Source organism: Pinus tabuliformis, chromosome 2_1, assembly GCF_031772625.1.
Source record: "Pinus tabuliformis cultivar Carrire ecotype Pingquan chromosome 2_1, CPIR1, whole genome shotgun sequence".
NCBI classification, from domain to species: domain Eukaryota; kingdom Viridiplantae; phylum Streptophyta; class Pinopsida; order Pinales; family Pinaceae; genus Pinus; species Pinus tabuliformis.
Genome location: NC_142299.1, coordinates 783,792,440 through 783,815,362, shown reverse-complemented (window position 1 = coordinate 783,815,362; position 22,923 = coordinate 783,792,440).

The window sequence follows — 22,923 nt, the reverse complement described above, 5'->3', positions numbered from 1 at the left end:
ATCAAAATAAATTCAAATCATACCTCATTGGTAGCTCGTTAATAAGGTACATTTGCAATTCTGTTTGCTTTCTGTCACAAGAAGTCAAACTAACATCTTTGGCCAAATCATCATGTATAACATATCACATCAGGCTAGCTTGAAACACAATCATGATATATCAAAATCACAAATCACACATAACCATCATAAACTAGAATCATAGATCACATGTAATCATCATAGACCAGAATCATAAATCACATGCATAAAAAAAACTGAAATAAAATATTGATACTTATTCTTTAATCAATCCTTAGATTTTACTTGTCTTTATTCCATATAGACACCAGATCGGTTGCCACACTTGACAAACACCCAATGCCTTCTCCTCAACCATGTGCACATGCACATAGTGTGCATCACACACATACAACCACACATGAAATACAACACCATGCAATACATGCACCTATACCTAACATACAACACATACAACTACACCTAGTGTACAACACAACACAATACATACTCCTACATTCAATGTACAACACAACACAACACATATATGTACACAATGTACATCATGTTGTCCCTTAAGAAACCAATTTCCTGGCTGTGTAGAAATTGTGCTTAAGACATTAATGTTTATAATTATTGTCACTTGTTTGTCACTTAATTGTATGTCGTATTCTCAAATGAAGGACCTGAAAGACTTTGTTTTAAACCCTCAATACTTAGGTGACATGAAAATCTCAGAAAGCCATTTGATTTCTCAATATAAATGATGAATGAAGAAAGCTTGAAGAAGTCATAGACAATATGCTATTTTACACAGAATCTACTATCTGTGACACTTGGAGAAGTTAAAGATAATATGATGTCTTACACAGAAACTACTATTTGTAACTGAGAAGAATTTCAGAGGTGGGAACTTCAAGTATAGGAGCGCTCTTTTAAGGGATTTTAACTTCATTTACATAAGAAAATAAATACCTACAGCTTCATTACCATACTTTAAGGAAGAAAACATTTGATGACACATAACAAAGAAGTCACAAAATCATACCCAACAGTATGTGGAAAACTTCTGATTCTTTCATTAATCAACAGTTTTATCAAGAATACAATGACCTAGTCTCCAGGTTCTCCAAAGTTTGAACCCTTTCTCTATAAATTTTCCTCTTTTTATACATTATGAGATAGTTGGTATTCACCAAAACTATCAAACTACTTAACTATTCTCATAACTGTCTAAAGTAAAATTTATTACAGAATATTACATAGAGGGTAAAAGACACCTCATTCTCAAGAAAATAAAATAATAGGAAGTAACAAAAATTAGAAGGTGATGGCTGTTTGCTGTTCGAATCTGTGGCTTGAGTATGTGGTTTGAGTGTTATTCTGCAAGTTGTAGCCCTGTAGACATCCTTATGAGAGTTAGACTATTTTAACACAACAAATTGCAGCTTTACAAGAACTCCATGTGTGGACTTGGGCTCACGTATGTATCGAAAATGATCTGATTGCAGAAACACTAAGAAACCTGGCCAATCACCTTTCCATTGGAGTTTTAGTCATCTGCATCTAACTTTGGTTGTTTTGCTAAAATAACGAAATTGATTAATTTACACGGAATATAACTTACCACGGAACTAAAAAGTATTTAGACTCTGGTTTGTAAACTTATCATGTCTGCCTGAGCTGTGCGTGATCATCGTTCGATCAGACATTCCGATCCTTAGGAACTCAACAAAAATTTAAACCTGTGGAACTAAACCTTATCGCGTTTGCTTTTTCAACGACCCTTTGACTCCCATATGGACCCGATAAGATATAAAATTGCTAGGTAATGATTTATTGGGTCCAATTTTAAAAATAAATCCTAATTAATTTTTGACACAATATCATTGGATCTCATCCCTTTCGATGGACAATTGTGATTGGCTCGGACTTCAGTGGATTAAATTGTATTTCATACAACATCGCATCCGATCTCTGAAATAAACCCCATTGTAGTTAACTACACGATTGTCGTTGGATCTGTGGCTTGTTGATCGGACGACCCATATCTTCCCGCGGGTTTATCACTTTCAAAAGCCATTAATATAAAATCAACCATTTCTTTCAAATCTCCACATTTCTTTTTAGTTCCATTATAACATTATTTTTGGTTTTTCTTTCATATTTTTGATTTTTCTTTCATTTTGTGATAAAACCGAAAATACAACTTAAATAACAATGGATGCTACAACACATCACAAGACATGCATCTGCACACAACGTGTGACACCAAAAATGCATACACATACACTCGATATACAACACAACTCATACATCTATACCTGATGTACAACACCACATAATACATGTACCTACACCTGGCATACAACACAAAAAATACATGTACTAAATAGAGTACAACACAACGAGTACGCATGTCATGATACCACATCTGCATAATACACATACATAGTACAACATGTACACAACACAACATGTACGACACACACACAATACCACATGTACACCAGTACCATATGTATAACACGTACAAAGTACCACCTGCACAACGTGTGCTCAACATCACATGTACATGACACCAGCTACATAACATGTACACAATGCCACATGTACATCATACCACCTATACAACATGTACACAATACCACAACACAACATGTACACAACACCACTTGCACACAATGCCACTTGTACCACATGTACATGACACCACATGCTCATAAAAGCACTTGTACAATCATGCACACAACACCATATGTACAACATGCACACAATGCCATATGTACATAGCACTGCACATACAACATGTACATAACACCATACACATCATTGCATTTCCAACATGCACACAACACCATATGCACACAAAACGACATATCCATCATGTATATAGCATAGTCTAAACCCAACATTGCATATGCAACATTCACACAACACTATCTGTACCACCTTGTACCTAAAATTGCATAAACAACATGTACACACACTATATATACACAACAATGCATGCGCACAACATCACAGATGAAACATGTACAACATATACAACATATGCACAACAATAGTACCAGCCATCCAAACCAGACTGTGTCTACCACGTAACCTTTATTCTAGTGCCTCTCTGCCATCCATGCTTATCCTAACATGCCACAGACCACACGAATTTCATTCTACTAAGGCATCCCTTGGTAGAACCTGTCCATAACATAGACATAATATAATCACATAATATCAACTCATAACCACATGATACTAACCTCATAAATCTATCAGGCTACTTGTCCCACTTGATTCCTCGTAAGAACCGAAACCTCTTCATGTCATTCACCTGTGTAAGCAATCATTCCTCCACAAAAATGATTCCTAACGATCCCGTCAGACAGTGGCATACATACATACATACATACATATATATACATATAAATATTAGCATTGAGCAATCATGATCTATGATGACACTATCAGACACAACATACGTACATACATACATACATACATACATACATATCTATATATCTATATATATAGATATATATATATATATATATATATATAAACATCAACACAATCATGATTACAACACAATTACCAAATATCATAAGGTCAAGGTTAATAGAACACCCTTTATCTATGCACACCATGCACAACTTTGAGAGAAATCATTCCCAACATAGTCAAGGCATCTGATGCCTCAAATCTATTTACTATACCTTTTCTGGTTACCCTTTTCATGTCTGTTCTACCACCATCCATTTACCACAATGGACCCAATCAGTCTTGTTGATTTTCATAATCTTATCTTCCACTGCACTTACTCATGCACCAAGATTCATATGAATCTTATGTTACCTTTCAGGTACAACATAGCTCTCCCTGAGCTCCATGTTACACAGAATTTTGTCACTGTCCCTGTACTCCCCGTTCCTTGATCCTGGAGGACCTCTACAATGAACCCTACATGATTTCGCTTCATGAAGAAACTCCCATTGTGTCCCTCTTCATGAACAGAACAATTCCCTTTTGCATCATTTCCAAAAAATCTTCTATTTTTCCCAGTTTATAAGACCAACACTAATGATCCTTGTCATCCTCACACTAATATGCAGGGTTTCAGTCACGCCGATCCTCTTTTGGAAAGTTTTTAAATAAAGAGCCGAAGCTTCATAATGGAAGTCTAGTAAATGGTTGAGATAAATGGAGTCGAGGATGTCAGTTTGGGCTCCTTTCCCCTATTAGGATGGAACTACCTCAAGAGATAAGACCTTCTCCCATGAGAAGAGGAACCATCTCCCATCCATTCATGCTATATAAACCCCCAATTTTCCCAAGCACAAGCTAGTGTTAGTGTTGGTGTGCGAGTGCTAATTAAGTTTGGAGTAAATAGCAAGCTATTCATAGTTGTAGCTCTCTAGTTGTGTGTTAGGGAGAAGTGTGAATTTGGTTTAGTGTGAAGCCTAAAGGGAAGAGCCTTAAAACTATCATTGTTGAGGCCATCATGGAATTCTAATGGAAGTGTGTGGGAACCTAGTTTTGTCGGAGGAGAACAACAACATCAAGACAATGGTTGTAATCTCTTCTTGATTTAATATATATGCAACTATCGATTAATTTCCTACATAATGTGTCATCTTACATGTTTATGCCTTAATGCTTCTTGACTTGTTAAGTAGGTTGAATTACAATTTGTTTATTATCACGGTTGTTGTTTACTTGTTTCAGGTGTTCAAAAGAGGAAACGAGAGATAGCTGAAGTGAGCAAGCAAGGTCATCACCAAACGGGATAAGCATACTAAGAGGTAGGCCCTCTTAATTGGTTCTAACCTAAGGAAATCTTCCATAGAATGTCTTGTTAGTGGCTAGACCCGCTATCGGGATAAAGGAATTGTTTGTGTCCGCACTTATAATTTTACTTCACCACACTCCATTAACTTTCCTCTTTCTCAACCAATTCCCAAGGCTCAAAACTTAAAATGCAAGTGCAAGAAACAAACAAGAATAAAACCATGAAAACCAATAATAACACGACTCCACAAAAAAAGTGTTATGGCCATACACTAGACATAAACAAAACTGCCAATCAAGCACAACAAATCACGAAAGACCAGAAGCACAAGATTGACAACAAACACCATGACTCAATCCCCATGGTTCCCAGTGCTTCCAAGGAAAGCTTAACCTGATCCTTCTTCAAGATTTCATGGCAGTATCTTTTCCTTGTAATTCCCTGCATCATATTTCCATGAACGAATAACTGTCAGTGCATAAATAAATATAACAGTACACCAGTTACCTTATCTTGTTGTGCCAAGCACTTTACTTGCAACTGAACACATTGATGCCATCTCTCAAGGGACTCCAACTCCCTTGACAAATCCACTTGTAATTAGAGAGTGGCTAATACACCTATCAAGTACATGTTCATGACTATATCACATATCCACATAATGTTAGACAAAATCAAGGCACTTCCTATATGCAAGGCACTCATTCATTTGGAATTAGGGTTTCCAAACATAACTAAAGGAATTCTTGTCCAATTCATTTCTTTTACCCTTTTTTACCTTGTTGCAATTGAGGCTTACTGTGTACTGCCACATCACCCAAATCTTAGTTATATAAACATATCAACTATTACCTTGTCATACTAATACCAGGCATGTTTCCTACAACTACTCACACATGTCAACCACATGTTTCAAATATCAATACAATTGTATCTATCAATTTGAAAGCAACTTTTACAAACAATCATGTCATAACCCATAGTCAACTCATAGTCATTAGAACTAATGCTACGACTGTCACCTACTACACTCAAGTACATATCAACTATCTCAAAACCTATGTGTTAGCACAATCTTCTTAAGACAAGATAATTTCTTCATGCAATCCTATAGATTCATACTCATATCATGCAATTCATCAAACATTCAACCAACTTGCAAACATAGCATGTTAAATAAATAAACTAGACATCAAACACTCAAATACCAAACAGATGTCATAATCAAACAATTAAGCACCAAATATATGACATAAGCGAAGTCATACCTCAATGTATCTCAGGGGAGGCTATCTTGTATACACGATTAATCTAGTTAGCATGATATAACTTCACAACATATCAACTAAAGCATAAACAATATCATGATATTCATAATAGTCACTATCTAACATGTTCACATCATAAGCTCATAAACATTTTTTGTTCATGCATAACAATCACATATGTATGATCAGTCTAGACTAGTACAACACAATGTCACAATAAGTCGATTCATACCTAAATATCGTAACCATAACCATTTCTATAGGCTAATCCAAGTTAACACAATACATATAACATCAAGATATTAATGTAATAACCCTAATCATCAAGTTACTAGCATATAGCAACAACAAGTTAACCTATAACATACTCATCAACAAATATAACCTAATAATCAAGCTAACTATCATAGAACATCAATAGCAATGCATACAACCACATGCTACTATCATTCTTGATTATCTGACATAGGTGTTTGTTGCAGTGTTTTCTTATCAAAGATGTATGAAAAAAACCCACTTAAGATTGTGGATGACAAACAATCTCTACAATATAAATGGCTGCGAAACATTGTGGATGTGCAGCAACTGATAGAAACAAAACCTGCCAAAGTCTGGACCTATGCCACAATCATAGTTAAACAGTAGAAAGAAAGAGTAATAACTCCAATCATCCAATGAAAACCAAATATAACACTTGTGAAGGGAACAAATAGATGTTACCAGTCCCCCTCTATGGGATGGGTTCTTGGTTATCCTCAAATGTATTCAGCTTGTGTAGAGTCTCTCTCCTCTCTAATGTATAAACCTAACAAAAATATGGTGTGTGACAATGAAAATAATTAGAGTTACAACATTGACTGCAACAATGAAAATAATCAAAAGTGAATAATGGATGGAAAACCCTTCTATTTATAACAAAATATTGAGTTATCCTCAAATAATGAGCAATAATGAAATATTATTGATCCCATTTTTGGAATAACCACTTGGAATATTTTATTATATTTTGTTAGGACGGAAAAAATATTTAAACTTTTAATTAGAAATAATAAATAAATAAATGATTTATGTATCATCTCAAGGAATTAGTTAAGGAATAATAATTAAATAAGGATTTATTTAATTATTCCTAAGGGATTTAGTCAAATTTAACAAAGAATAATAATTGAACAATGGTTTAATTAATTATTCCTAGAAGAAAATCAAATAAATAGTGATTTATTTAATTATTCTTCATGGGTTTAACTATAAATTACTTAACAAAGGTGGTTTATTAAGTAATTTCTCATAGTGAAAGCAATTTTACTATGGTAAAATTGGCTTTATATGGTGTACTTCGATCCATCTAGTAAATTAGGCTAGATGATCAATTTTTTGGTGATAACATATTTCCCCCCAATGTACAAGTGTTAGGAGCAAAACGTATGACTGAAGTACGTTGTAAAGACACAATAAATAGACAACACAGGGGAGTCAGAGAGAAAGAGAGACCAATGCAATTGAATTGAAAGAGGATAGGGACAGAGGAGGCGAGAGTAATGGAAGTCTCCTTTTATGTTGTGGTACTAGACCTCAATGAGGCAGGGGAGGCATACCCATACCCGCAGAGATAAATTAGTACAAAAATAATGGTTTGCCCAGAAATATAAATCTGAGCAATGAAGTACACGACGAATGGTACATGACATGCTGGCATGACAGAGCCAAAAATTAATACAATGTGTCCCATATACATAATTCACCTGGAAAAATATGAGCCAAGACTGAATACAATAATATCTGAGTACATGAGATACAAAGGCCCTTCCCTCAAGAAATGGGTGGGATGGAGGGTATAACAACCAGAGAAGCCCCGCTAAATAGGGAAGGGCTCTGCAAAACTGAACAGATCATTTGAAGGAGATGTGCATGCTATGAACACTGGAATTGGTAGCAACCAAACCCATCAACTCTACAAAACTGCATCTGAGGCTGTAGCATCATAGGAATGCATCCAGGTATGTGGGGGGCTACCTGAAGGGCCACCCCCTCATGAGGTCTGAAACATCTCACACACACCCAAGAATCACTAGTACAATCTGCTGCATCACTGGACCATTAAGTGTATGAATCATGAACATGAAACAATCAAATCAAAGGGCAATAATGAGTCCCTCTACTTGATTCGAGGCGCCAAACAAGAATGAAAGTTGGAACCAAGATACACCACCCTATAGGTCGTTCTTTTGGAATAAATGAGTTGATGTCGACAAAATAGGGCTCATGATAGATGAGGCAATGAGGATCCTCAACTAAAGCACGAGGGAAAATAGCAATGTGATTGATGGATTGACACTAGGGATACTGGGGAAAAGGTGGGACTGAGGGACAAACAAATGACTACCCTTGTCAGATCATAAAGTGCATGGTTGACCTAGTAGCAACTGACTCAACTCCGGAGGGGATGGGGACAGTATGACTGGAGGCTAAAATGGGCAACACAGGATGAACGATATGCAAATATGGATGGAATACTATGACATGATATAATGGGACATGAAATAGACTCCAAGAATGTAAGGGTGACTCATCGCAGATGCTCTGAACAAGGGTGACTCGATGACGCTGCCACATAGACTAGGCCCGGTGGGGACCATCAAAACATGAGTAAATGATGGTTACTCATGATGAAAGTTGACATATGGTATGACAAGTATTAAGAGGAGGTGGACCTCAAAGTACAAGTGTCGCTTTATGATGAAATTCAATTTTGAGAGGCGACGAAGTGACCTTTCTTGGAAAAAAGGCTTCTTGGTGAAGTGTCAAATCATCAAAAACTGAGGAAGACCCATTATAGAGCTCAGTGAGAGATTTCCAATGGTGCTGATGGTTCATCAAACTAAGCTACGATCTAATCACAATGGTCGATAGAAAAATTGGGGATTTTCTATGAAAGGATGTTTTCCCTTCAATTTGGATTCATTTGCTAAGTGAGTTGTAGTGAATTTGGAGACGAGGAAAATGCCCTAAATATTGTGGAGATCGTAGTGGACACATCAACTATTGGAATTAGGATCTACAACTCTCAGGTAGGTGGCCTTACTCATCTCTTCAATTTCAGTGATTTATTTCCTAATTTTTGGCACCTGGCAACTCCCTGAGAGTCTGCTGCTCTTGCTCATGGCCACATTGCAATTTTTGGGCCCTAAAGTGTGATATGGATTGAAGGAAATAGTTGGAAACCTACGAGCTCGCACTTTTTGGGCTGAAAACTATGATTTGGGGCTGGAGAGAGGGTTGGTCTACTAGTTTGGTGGGGGATGTAGGCTATTCAGTGTAGACCATTGTTTTTTTCTCTAAACTAACAAGACATGTGGTGTTTTGTAAGCATGGTAGAGCTAAAAATCGACTGGCGTGAACGAGACTTGGATGCTCTTCGATCCAAGATCCAGGGGGATCCAAAGGTTCGAGTGGCATTGGCTCATTATGGGGTTCTGAAGTTCGTAGAGATCCCACTAATGAGGGCATGCGAGTCCTTGCTATTGTGAATTTTGAACTATTAGGATCCATACCAGGAGGTCTTTGCCATGCAGGGGCACAAGATTAAGCTCACATTATAGGATATTTACTTCTTGAACAGACTACCTCGCCTCAGAGTGGTGGGGGATATTCATTTGGTGTTACTTCATGGGAGGAACATTACTGAGTTTGTGGAGTGCGATTGTCGATGGGGTGTTCGTGTTAAGGGCACGACTATCCCGCTTGTTGATCTAGAGAGGCTAGAGACACAGGATGTTGGTGCAGTTGTGCTACAGGTCTTGGGCATTCCACCACATAAATGGTGGGTAGATGATGTTGGTTGAGAGTGTTTTGGCTGTGACCTACTATGGGTGGGCCCAGATAATGCTGTTGTCGGTGAAATGGTAGTTGAGTATTTGTAGGAGGCAGGTGAACTATCACTGCGCTTTTGGTACAGTACTGTGTGCATTCTTCTTTGAGAAGATACCCACTATCCATCCTCATTTACAGATCCGAGATGGGGGCCCACAGGAGCCTAGGATGTGCCACTAGGGGTAGCTATTGCAGAGAGGAGGGGGAGGGGGAGTCGGATAGGTGTTCCGACCCGAGTTTTTTGCACATTGGGATCAAATACGCCTTTAAATTAACGATTACCATTATAGATAGATACTATCAAGGGGATATTAACTTTCCACTTCTGCCTGGGCGAGCATGGGGACCAGACGGTAAGTGTTAAGTTGCTATTATTATGGTGCATTTCATATGTTTATCACATGCATATGGTACTGAGTGTAAAATATGTTGTATGCATACATAGCACCAGTAAAGTCGACAGGATATGCAAGCCGAGTTGCAGCACCTGAGGCTATAGATCGGGGGACATCATCATCACAGTAGGGTCTAGAGGAGATTGCGGTGCTCGTTGATCTCCATTGTAGGTTTGATGTACTCTTGACCAGAGTTTCAAAGTGAAAATGGAATGAATTAGAGGATCGATACACAGATGAGTGCACTGGTCTTCCCTTAGAGTTGTGAGGTGTCGTGCAGTGCGTGATGATGGCTGGTCAGGTAGTATGTGATCTACGTGTAGGTGGAGCAGAGAATTTGGCACGAGATCCGCCGGATAGTGACTAGATGCAGGGACATGTGGGTTCCATTGATTATGATTTTTGTAACATGCTATGGGCATGTTAGATGTATTTAGAGCTACGACTCCAAACACTTTTATGATGCATAATATGATTATGCATTTTATATGATGATGATGGTTCGCCATTCATTTTGTTTATGGTTATCTTCTGTGGTATACATGTGATAAATGCCAATATAGAATGTTGTTTGCGATGGCATCTACATAGTGATTTTGGGCTCCAGGCACATGACTGAATGTAATGGTTTCAAATTCACATACCAACAACTTAACTCGTAGATATTTTCTAAATAGGACTTGGTTATGCACATGATACACACCATTAAATTGCATGACAAGTAGGAAGGAATCTAAATGAACATGAAGATGAAGGATGCGATGAGTGAGGGCATCGACTAAAAAACCTATCACTACATCATATTTGACCTGATTATTGGTGGAAAATACAATGCACACGTCGTTTGAAAGGACTGGCGTATGCAAGGGTGTAAAAATGGCCCAGGTTTCCAAGGCTAGATTCTGGGAGAAGCGACTCACATCGTCGACATGACCGATATACGGTGTGGATGATGGATCCATCTGAAAGGTGCAAAATACATTGGATGAGATGGTGCAATCTACCTAACTTCTTGGCAGAAATAAAGACGCAAATTAAAGGGATGTGCTATGCACGAAATTTCTTGAGGTAGGGAGCATTGGGAGAATTAGGAAGGAAATGACCTTCAAAATCCTCTGAAGAAATTCCCCCTTGCTTAAGTGCAGGGGTAATCAGGGGTGGACATAGTTTCCATGGTGTCTTCATCAGGCTGGGAGATGGGTGGATGGGAGGAAGACTGACTACATGATGCAGCGACATTACCTGGTGCATCAACCTGAGAAATAAGGTTCACATGCACATCATCTTGAATGGTAGACAATGGGATGGTAGATGGAGGATCTATGGATGTTGAGACCATGGATTTTGTTGAAAGAGGTTTGACAGAAATGTGCGCAAAACCCTCAAAAAGGTTTGCTTGCGAGGAACTCAAGGATGACGATAGGTAAAGGATATGGCCTGTGGTTTCCGTCATCTTGACATCAGGGGGAGGGATCAAAATGGTAGTACCAATGTCCCCCTATTCTGGTTGACTAATGGTACCAGAATACACGGGTAGAGGAGTAGATGATCCACTATGAGTGGCCTCGTATTCACGAAGTGCTTCAAGGCAGTCGCAAAATTCATTGAGATGAGGGAAATAATGGGAATAGTGACCATGATAATCACACAAGGTACAAGGGTGATTTGTGTACAACATTTTGAGTTTCTTAGGTGGTGTTGGTAAGTTAACATGGAATTTAGGGATATTTGACTCACGAAACGTTTCATGAACCAAAGGTTTGAGTTGAGGAAGCTCGGGACAATTATTGGTGGCATGCCCAACAACTTTACACAAAGCGCACAAAGGTTATGGCATTCGAGCCTTAGGGGCTAGAGTAGCTTGGGGAGCCTTGTCCTTAGGTTCTTTCCTCTTAGCTTTTCCCTCGTGTTTAGATGCTTTCACAACAGGAGCTGGTTCTTGTTGAGGTTGTGATGGCACTGAAGCAGTGATAGGGGTCATGGGGATTTGTTGAACTGGGGTCAAGGCATGATAAGGTCTTAGCTAACCAGGCGAAATTCTTGCAGGGGGATCGATGTACCATACTAGGATCCCCAAAGTCATGTTAAGAAGGACCAAAGAAGCTGTGAAAGGGATAGAAAATATTCCTGAAGGGGGGAATAAGAAAGGTATCTGGATGGTTGAGACCTAAAGGAACAGTTCTTGGTGGAAACATAGGAGAGACAATCAGATGATGGTTAGAAGGATATAATACACCCAAGGTAGTTAGTAGTGCTTTCTTTTGAGATGGGCATGACTAGAGGACTTCTAGCATTGACATGGAAACAGGTGATTGCACCAAGTCTTCTACTATACTGTATGTATGGGAAACTTAGTTAGAAGCCGCATTACGATGTAATGGTCCCTTTGGGATCTTGGGAATGGCCTCAAATTTATGTTGAGGGATCTGCAACAGACCATTTGGTGTCGTAAGAGGCTCAATAGATGCTTTGGTTTTGGATTCAGTGGTAGACAAAGTCGAGGGCTTGTCATATTAACGCGATTGAGTTTGCAAGTTGATATTGGAGTGGTTAACCCCATCAGATTTCATCATAAGGATATGGTAGTCAACAGGACTAGAAGGTTGGCAGGGATGGGCTGCTTGACCTGGCTAGGGTTGAGTAGCAACAAATCCTTGTTGAGGGAAAGGATTTGTGAGCACTTCTGGTTGAGATGGTGCAGGATTCTGAGGCGATTGTTGAACTCTAGAAGCTGCTTAAGCTTCCACATTTGGTGCATCTGGGGTAAGAGAGGACACTCATGTGTATAATGGACATGTACACCAAGGCTTATTCGTAAGAATAACCTTGTTTTTCTTGGGCTAGCTGCCATGTTGCTGGTTGTTGGTGTTAGGCTGGTTCCCCTGGGGTTCACTAGGTTGATTACCTTAATTACCTTGGTTACCTTTGTTACACTTCCCCTTGTTAGAGCCCTATAGTGATAGGATTCATAATTTTGAATTGGCTAAGGTTAAGCCTTCTAATATTGTACATACCTTTGCTTTCTGCAATTTTTTTCCATATTGAAAATTAAAAAATGTAAAGAGGGTATGTCCTAAAAGAAACATCAAAGGACAAAAAGAATAAGAAAAGATAAAAGAAAAATGAAAATATATGAAACCCAAAAACAAAAACAAATCATGAAAGTGTGCAAGTCTAAATGCAACTACTATTTTATTGCTTTACTATCTTAAATAATGGTTGTGTGCAGCTTGTCATACATGCCACAACCCATGGTAGTCAAACTGCTTAATCTTAACTATTTCATGCTTTGAATTTTATGTTTACAGTTAGAGAATAAAATTTGACCAAACAACTTAATCTTGGCAGATCATTAGATAGGTAGAGAAAATAAAAGGATCTCATCATGTTTAATTTGAGCCCTTGGAAGATATAAGGTTAGAATTAGATAGTTTAATTTACAAAAGAAAAATGAATGATAAGGGTCTTCTAGCCTAAATGCACCCAAATAAAATGAAGAAAAAATGTTAGGGTAAGTAATGGGTAAGTAGAACAAAGGTTGTTGAACTATAAAGTTGATTGGACAAAAGCACATTTATCATGCTTAATCATATCTTTCAATGTGCATGAGTAGTTAAGAAAGAAAAAAAATGGTTTCTAAGTTGATTTAATTAACTCTCCCTCATTCATTTCATCCCTAGACTTACTAATTTCCCCATTTACAAGTATGTTCTAGTACTAAAAATCCTTCAAGTCATAAAGGCTTAGAGCATTTCTCTGACTTTTGGTGGGACCAGACCCTCAGCTTAATGACTTATGGATATCAAGTGCTAGAATTCCCTTCATAAAAGTCATTTCCCTCCATTACCCTAATAAAACCCCGTTTCCTAAGGTTAAACTTCATTTGCCTATGAAAAGTAAACAACTCCATGTTAAATTCTATTTCATTCAAAATACCCACAAAATGATTATATCCTGAGTATAAGTGTATGTGAAGAAAATGCACAAATATTACATTATGCTTAGGGGTATGTTCACTTTGCTCATTTCATCTCATATTAATTTTTTAACATAATAAAATAGTTCCTGATATACCTTTTCCCATATATAAATAAATCCCTTATGTAATACCCCAACCCTTAGTTTAACTATAAACTATATTAATTTTATCCCATACCCCTGACAAAACCCTCTTAACTCACGAATACTCGGTAAAGTTAAGATAATTCCTTCATTAAACCCCCTCCGATCATTTAATCCAAAGATTAACTCATAAATAATCCCAAACCACCATGGATTAGAGCCCCGAAACCTTTGCCCGTTTCATCCATGCACACCTATCACCCGATTGTCATCCAATCATCAGTGTCCAAATCCAATGGTCCACAGCCATATCGAGCTCACCCAATGTCAGACCTTTACCCGCCCGATAAAGTGATTTTTCCTGGGCCCCCATCTGCTACGTGTCAAGCGCTAACATAGATCGGGTGACCTCACCAAAATACCGCCTCCTCCATAAAAGCGGTGTGATGGCTTGGGAAACCACCTCCCCACCCAACTCGAAAAACCACCCATTGCTCATTTGTAATTTACCCACATAAAAGTGATCGTTATTCAATAAAAAGGCCGAGAAGCCCTATTTCACCTTTTTCACTCAATTTCTTTGTGAACCTCTGCAAACAATTGCGACATCTTCAAATGCTGAAAATGCCAATTAACCTCAATTTTACTCCTGAAGCAGTCACAACGACCCCAATCAAGGTCTCAGTCCGTACCAGAACCCATTCAACCTTCTGCAGTTGCCGAGAACACCAAATTTCAAGTTAATTCACCCAAATTCCAATTTTTTTTATAGAAAAGGGATTATCCAATCCTTAGTAATAAATGATAAGCTGATGACACAGGAGGATTACAACAAGAAAATCAGAGAGGTAGCAAAAGATCAGGTAAATGCATCATCAATGAAGGCCTTGCCAACAGGCAAAGTACTCTACCATACATTTTAAAACTTGTTTTACCTCCAGCATGAGGTAAAACACTTGTTGGTCAATAAGCCTACTTTTTCCAAATACATAGAGGTAGATGAAACATTTAGAGAGATGCTAAAAATCCAATTACCTGATGCTGAAGCATGGGAGAAATTAACTGATTTACTACAGAAATATGCAGTAAAAAGGTTAATGTACAGTAAAAGTAAAACAACATGGTGAAAGGATGTTGACAGATCAACAGAGTCAAAGTGTATCAGATGAAAGGCTAAAGTAAATGAAGCATCCAATGTAAAATATCAAACAACAAAGCAGCATGAAGGGAAAAATATCAAAGCCAACATAACCAAAATAAAAGGGACAACATGAAATACTTCAATAGCTGTCTCTATCTTCCTGTAAGAAGATATTTTCTTTCCTAAATTAAATCTCAAATTAGTTTGAGATATTTTGTAATAAACTTTTGTATAAATACTTCACAATTCGAAGTATGTAGGGTGGAATCTACTAGACATTTCTATAGAATTTTTTATCAGAAAACCCAAAGGGTTATTGTATTATTTGCCTGTCTTAATAGTTATGCATTTGAATGTTTTCTTCTGAGGATTCTTAGTTTCCCTTTGACTTTGATTACCCCTTCATTCCTCATTCATTATCCGGGTATGAGAACCCTTAAATTCTCTCTCACCCCGAGTGAAACCCTTTCACCCCTCTGTCTCAAAGATCTGAAAAGCACTTTTCTATCTTTCCCTTTGAAAGTTCTCTTTAGTTAGTTAATCTAGTTTTTCTTCCTTATTGTTTGACTCCATAGCCTAATGGTCTAAAAGACATCATTCTATCTATTTATCTAAGCAGATCCCACCACCCAATCTCAAATACAAATCAAAAACCCCCTGAACAATCATAGCTAGCCTAAAAACATCTCAACCAAAACAAAGTTAAATTTTAAAGAGAGATCCCTCTCTGAGCATTAGGAAGGCTAGGTCCCGATCTCCAAAAGCGGATTGTTGTTACCTTTGGTTTTTCTTTCTTTTTACTTCAAAAGAATTACTAGAGTGATAACATTTCTGGTGACCATACTGGTGAATTCGATCCTCAGTCTCATAAAACCTTAAGGAAATATTAAATTAAACCTTGAGCCCCTTAAGGTCATTACCTAAAGTAAGTTTCAGAAATCATTAAAACAGTTTAAAAAATTAAAATTTTGGCTCCTAAAAAGATTCACTATACTAGGGCTAACCCAAATCCAAACCCTGCAATTATAGTGGATGACCCAGAGAGGATTTTAAGACAACCTAAAACAACAGAAACTCAAGCTAGTAGTAGCAGGTTAGTTAGATCCAATTCACTCCTTGAGGAGTTATCAACTTTAGAAGACATCCTTTTCGAATAGTCATTTGACCTCTCATTATTCAGAAGTAAATATGAGAATGCAATCCACGAAACAGAGTTAGATCCTGGGTTTATTCAACTCATTGAATAAAAAAGGATTATTCATTCAGATTTAGATAAATTAGTCGTTGAGACTTTTGAAAAATTAGAAGCTTGGACCTCTAAATTGATAAGTAATGTAGGTGATTCTTACATTCAACAATCTACTGAACTAGCTACCCTTACTACTACTGCCCTTGGAGTTTCTCCACAAACTTCACTCGCTATTAGTACCCCTTCCTTCACCACAACTTCATCGATTGTGTCTACCACAATCCAATCACCTAAACCACTTATTAATCAATCATCTTCATCATCATCTCGTTCACTTCCATCAGTTTCAAGCCCTCTTCAACCACCACAACTTTACCCCCAAGTCAAACCATAATCATAGCAATGACAAAAATACATGCTCCTCTTGTTTTACCTGCCCAAATCCATCCCATGCCTACAGATTATCAGAGTAATATTTTCCTGTTTGATGCTATTGGTGATTACACTACCCAATAGCATGTAAACAAGATGTCTGACTTTTTTGAATTGCATGAAATAGATGTCCAAATGAGATTGTTTGCATAAAATTTAACTAGGGATGTTAAGAAATGGTTCAAAGCCTTTCCTCCCAACCATATTGCAGACTTAGCAAATTTTCAAAGGTTATTCATTGATAGATGGGAGAGAAAGAAGAATCCATTGAAAATACATTCTAAATATGAAAATATTAAAATAGCTCCTAATGAGTCAGTTCAGGACTATTGCACTAGGTTTATTGATATCTATAATACAATTCTAGCCAATATTGAGCCTCCACCTAACCTCGCATTAATTAAGTTCCCTGATGGTTTTGATGCTAACATGTCATACCAGCTAAGGGAGAGAAATCCTGAAACACTTGAATAAATGCAGAGTAATGTTGTCAGTGTAGAGGCCAACCTATTAGCTAAGAAAGCACGAATGAGGAATGAAAAGAAAGTTGTATTTAAAGAAGAAGCTTCAACTTCAGATGGAAAAGTATATGTTTCAGCTAAAAGTTTAGAAAAAATCGTGGATAGGTTAGATAACATGGAGAGGAAAAATCAATGGGAGAATCAACAACAACAACCCCCAATAAGAAACCCAAATTTTAGGAACAACCCTAATATTGCAAAAATGCTACACTAGAACAACAGATTAGGCCCCCCTTCCAAGAAAACTACATTGAAGATTCACAGAACCAAGAAGCGGAGGATGATACCCAGCTTAACTTACTGGAAACCACAGAGGAAGACACTGTTTTTCTTACTCAAGAAGAACAGGAGTTATATATGCTTCAACAATTACAATTAGAATTTGTGAATCTTTTGATTTTAAATAGGGATATGAGTCAGCTATATATGAGGTACATAAACAATATAGCTTGAGAAGTAAGAAGAATAACGAGAATCCAATTAAAAGATCCATCCAAACCCAGAATAAGATAATAAAAGAAGCTCCAGTTAACAAAGTATTGCAAATTCTCCCTAGGGGAACAATTGAAACTTCAACCCCTAGGGTTGTAGATATAACCTCCACTAAATCCCAAATAGAGCCAATCACTGAAAACAATCAAGATAAAGGAAATCAAGGAAAAACTGTAGAAACACAAAATGAAATGCCTACCACTGAGAAATAGGATAAAGACACTCAAACTGCACAAATTAAGGAAGATCTAAATCAAACAAACAAACCTCAATTCCCTTTCAATATTAAAAATGGAATAGCTAAATTAAAGATATCAGTTCCTTTGACCGAACTCGTAAAGAACGAATCTTATAGGTCACAGATAACTGAGACTTTGAACATAGGAGAGGGAGAGGATTCTATTAATTTGAATGATGGCCAGCCTGAATTGTTGTTTGGCCCTGAGGCCAATGGAATTCATCAACAAGGGGGAGTTCCTCCTTTTTACATCAGCCGAAACATTCATGATAAATTTTTCATAACGCTATGTTGGAATTAGGAGCATCCCACAATCTCATGCCAAAGGCAATAATGGAAATATTGAATCTAGACATTACCAGGCCTTATAAGTGTTTATTTTCTTTTGACTCCAACTAGGTTAAATGCCTTGGTATGATCAAAGACTTATGTGTAACTCTTGTCCAGTGCCCTGCAAAGAGCATTCTAATGGACATTGTAGTTGCAGACATCCCACCAAAATATGGATTGCTACTATATCGCTCATGGGGAGCAAACCTATAGGGATCTTTGCAGTTGGATATGTCTTATGCCACCATATTTGTTTTTGGCTAACTAAGAAAATTATATAGGGAGACCTTGATGAAGTACATGTTCAGTAGTGAGGAAAATACCTTTCCCATATACTCCATGCATTCATATATGGACTCTTTCATCTTATACAATGTAGAAACTGATCAAAAGGAAATTACAACCAAAGAACTTAAGTACAGAACAGCTGGCAGTGAGAACATATTCCATGAGTCACTTTAGCATTTAGAATTTGATGGGTCTGTAAATAGGTTAGGGGTTGGTGTAGGAGTGTGGATCCATAATATGGAAAATAACCATGCTGAGGGACATGCTTTCAGATTGAACTTCAAATGTACCAATAACATGGCCGAATATGAAGCCTTGATTCTAGGGTTACAATTGGTTAGGAAATTGGGAGCCAAAAGAGTTTCCATCATGGGAGACTCAGAGCTGATTATGAAACAAATCAGTGGTGAATATTCTGTCAACAACCCTAGGCTTGGTAGATATAGGGATACTATTTTAGACTTGATCAAGGACCTCCTGGAATCAAACTTTGCTACCATTCCTAGAAAAAAAAACATGCATGCCCACAATCTGGCTACCTTTGCTAGTACTTGTAAATTTCCATTCCAACCAAACCACCAGTACACTGCAGAAGTCAGGCATAGGCCTGTTATACCAGACAACCTTAAGTATTGGCAGATTTTCTCCCAGGACTCTTAGATCTATGATTTCATGAACAATGAAGGTGAATTTTAGAATTGTAAGATAGATACTGACTGTACAATAGATAATAATATAGAAAGTAGCTTAGATGTAAATAATTTCAATATAGCTAAATCGTCTAAATTTACTAGTGTAGAAATAGATAGTTTAGAAAAGGTTGAGATAGATGAAATAATGGATGATGATAATGAGATTCTTAATTTGAAAAATATTTTTTTCTGAAAGGATTAGTACCTTTAGAGGATTTGTTTGATTCTAATGATGTAGCTACGTAACCGAAGATGGAACCTCTAAGAGCTGACATAGAAGAGGTTAATATAAGAACCGAAGATAATCCAAAACTCATTAAGATATCTAAAGCCTTACCCCCAGAGAAAAAGGTCAATTATATAAACTATTTAAGGAGTTCCAAGATGTTTTTGCGTGGAGTAATGAAGACCTAAAATCTTATGACACCAGCATAATCCAACACAAAATATCTCTAAAAGAAGATCATAAACCTTTCAAATAGAAACTTAGAAGGATAAACCCAATTCTTATGCCATCAATAGAAAAAGAGGTTAAAATAATGTTTGATTCCCAAATAATAGCCCCCATTAGATACTCAGACTAGATTTCAAACTTAGTTACAACTAGGAAAAAGACAGGTGAAATTAGACTTTGTGTAGATTTTAGAAACTTAAACAAGGTCTCTTTAAAAGACAACTACCCCTTACCAAAAATGGACCATATATTGCAAAGGGTAGTGGGCTCATCTAGGATTTCACTGTTAGATGGATTCTCTGGGTATAACCAGATCTTAGTCCAACCTGAGGACCAAGCCAAAACTGCATTTACTACTCCTTGGGGTACCTTCATGTATTTGAAGATGCCCTTTGGATTAATGAATGCAGGTGCCACATTTCAAAGAGCTATGGATATAGATTTTGCCAAGGAAATCCATGATTTCTTAGTAGTATACCAGGATGACATTATTGTCTTCTCTAAATCTAACAATGAACACTTAGACCACCTCAAAAGAGTATTTATCAAATGCAGGAAATTTGGGATTTCTTTAAATCCTAAAAAGACACTTTTTTGGTATAGAAGAGGGAAAGCTGTTAGGACACATCATATCTTTAGATGGAATTAAGATAGACCCTGCTAGAATTGAAGCCATTTTGACCATTTCCCATCCCTGAAACATTAAAGAGCTACAATCATTTATAGGTAAGATTAATTTCCTTAAGAGGTTTATCTCAAATCTAGCATAACTAATTAGGGAGTTAAATAACATGCTAAGAAAGGACTCATAAATTAAATGGACATTAGAGGGCAAACAATCCTTTGAAGTTATTAAGGAAGCATTAGCCAAGACTCCATTCCTAATTAGTCCTGACTTTAATAAAGATTTATCATTTTTTCTTTTGCTTCAGAACACACCATTGCAGTAGTCTTGCTGCAAAAGAATAATCAAGGATATGAACAACCAATAGCATTCTTTAGTAAATCATTAAGAGATTCCACAATCAAGTACAATATCATGGAAAAATAGGCTTTAGATTTGGTTAAGGCTATCAAAGATCTCAGAGTATACATTCTGTACTCCCACATTATTGCTTATGTTCCAAACTCTGTAGTTAAGGACATTTTGACTCAAAATGGGTCTGAAGGAAAAAGAGGCAAATGGATTGCCACAATATTGGAATATGACATAGAGATAAAACCCACCAAGCTCATCGAAGGCCAAGGTTTAGCCAAACTTGTGGCTGAATCGAACTATTAGGTCCTTGATATCAACTTCATTAGTGCCCTTGATGATCAGGAGGAGATGGCGACTCCATAGATCAGTGAACCTTTTACTGAATCACCATGGTATGTAGATATTACATTTGTATTACTAAACTTACAAGCTCCTCCTGGATTGACAAGAACTAAAGCTAGATTCTTAAAAATGAAGTCATAAATATATTGTGTTGTAGGCAATGCACCTGTTTTGGAAAGACAATTGTGGTATTCTTTTAACATGTTTATTAAAAGATGAAGCTGACAAGATTTTACAAGAGTTTCATGCAGGGGATTGTGGGGGACACTTGTACTGGAAGAGTACTGCTGACAAGATTTTGAGGTCTGGTTTTTATTGCCCTACTTTGTTTTCAAATGTTAAAAAACATGTGACCTCCTGTCATAAATGCTAGATTTTTGAGGGAAAGAGGAAACTTTTACCCTTGCCTCTTAAACCAATTTCCACTGAGATGTCATTTCAACAATGGGGGTTAGACTTCATTGGAGAAATACATCTAGCCTCCTCGACTCAGCATAAGTGGATTCTGATAGCCACAAACTATTTTACCAAGTGGATAGAGGCCATACCTTCTAGGCAAGCCATAGACACTGTCATAATCACCTTCCTAGAGAGTAACATCCTTTCAAGATTTGGATGTCCCTAGAAGCTCAGTACTGATAATGTAGCAGCCTTTAAATCCAAAATAATGATAGATTTCTGTAACAAATACCATATCACCCTTAGTCATTCCACATCTTATTACCCTCAAGGTAATGGGCTAGCAGAGTCATCCAACAAAATTCTGGCTAATATTATCAAAAAGTTACCTAAGGATAATAAAATGACATGGAACAAGAAGTTAGTCAATGCCTTATGGGCATATAGACTGACTACTAAGAGGTCCATTGGAACATCACCTTATCCGCTGGTTTATGGGATGTATGCAGTTTTTCCCTCATCCTTGGGAGTGTCAATCATGAAGATCCTCCAGGAATTATAGGTGGAACTGAATGATATTTAGAGAAGAATAAATCAGACTATACACCTGCAGCAGACAAGAGAAGAAGTATATGTAAAATCACAGGTAATCCAGGAAAAGATCAAGAAAGTATTTGATAAAAAAACCAAAGTAGATGATTTTCACATAGGAGATAATGTCCTTAAGTGGGATTCAAGGAGAGAAGACAAAGGCAAGCATGGAAAATTTTATTTTCTGTGGCAGGGGCCTTATGTCATTTATGGCTACAGAGGCAACAATGCCTTTTTCTTGAGAAACATAGATGGATCAGATCTACCAGGAGGACCTATTAATGGTAGGATGCTGAAGCATTACTTTTCCATTGACTTACGATAGTTCATTTTACTTTGCATCATTATACATAACATTGTAGAGTGTAGGTTGGATTGGATGGTAATCCTACAAAGTTGAATCTTGGAGAGAAGGCCCTAAGCTTTGAAAGATTTACTATCATAAGTATCAATA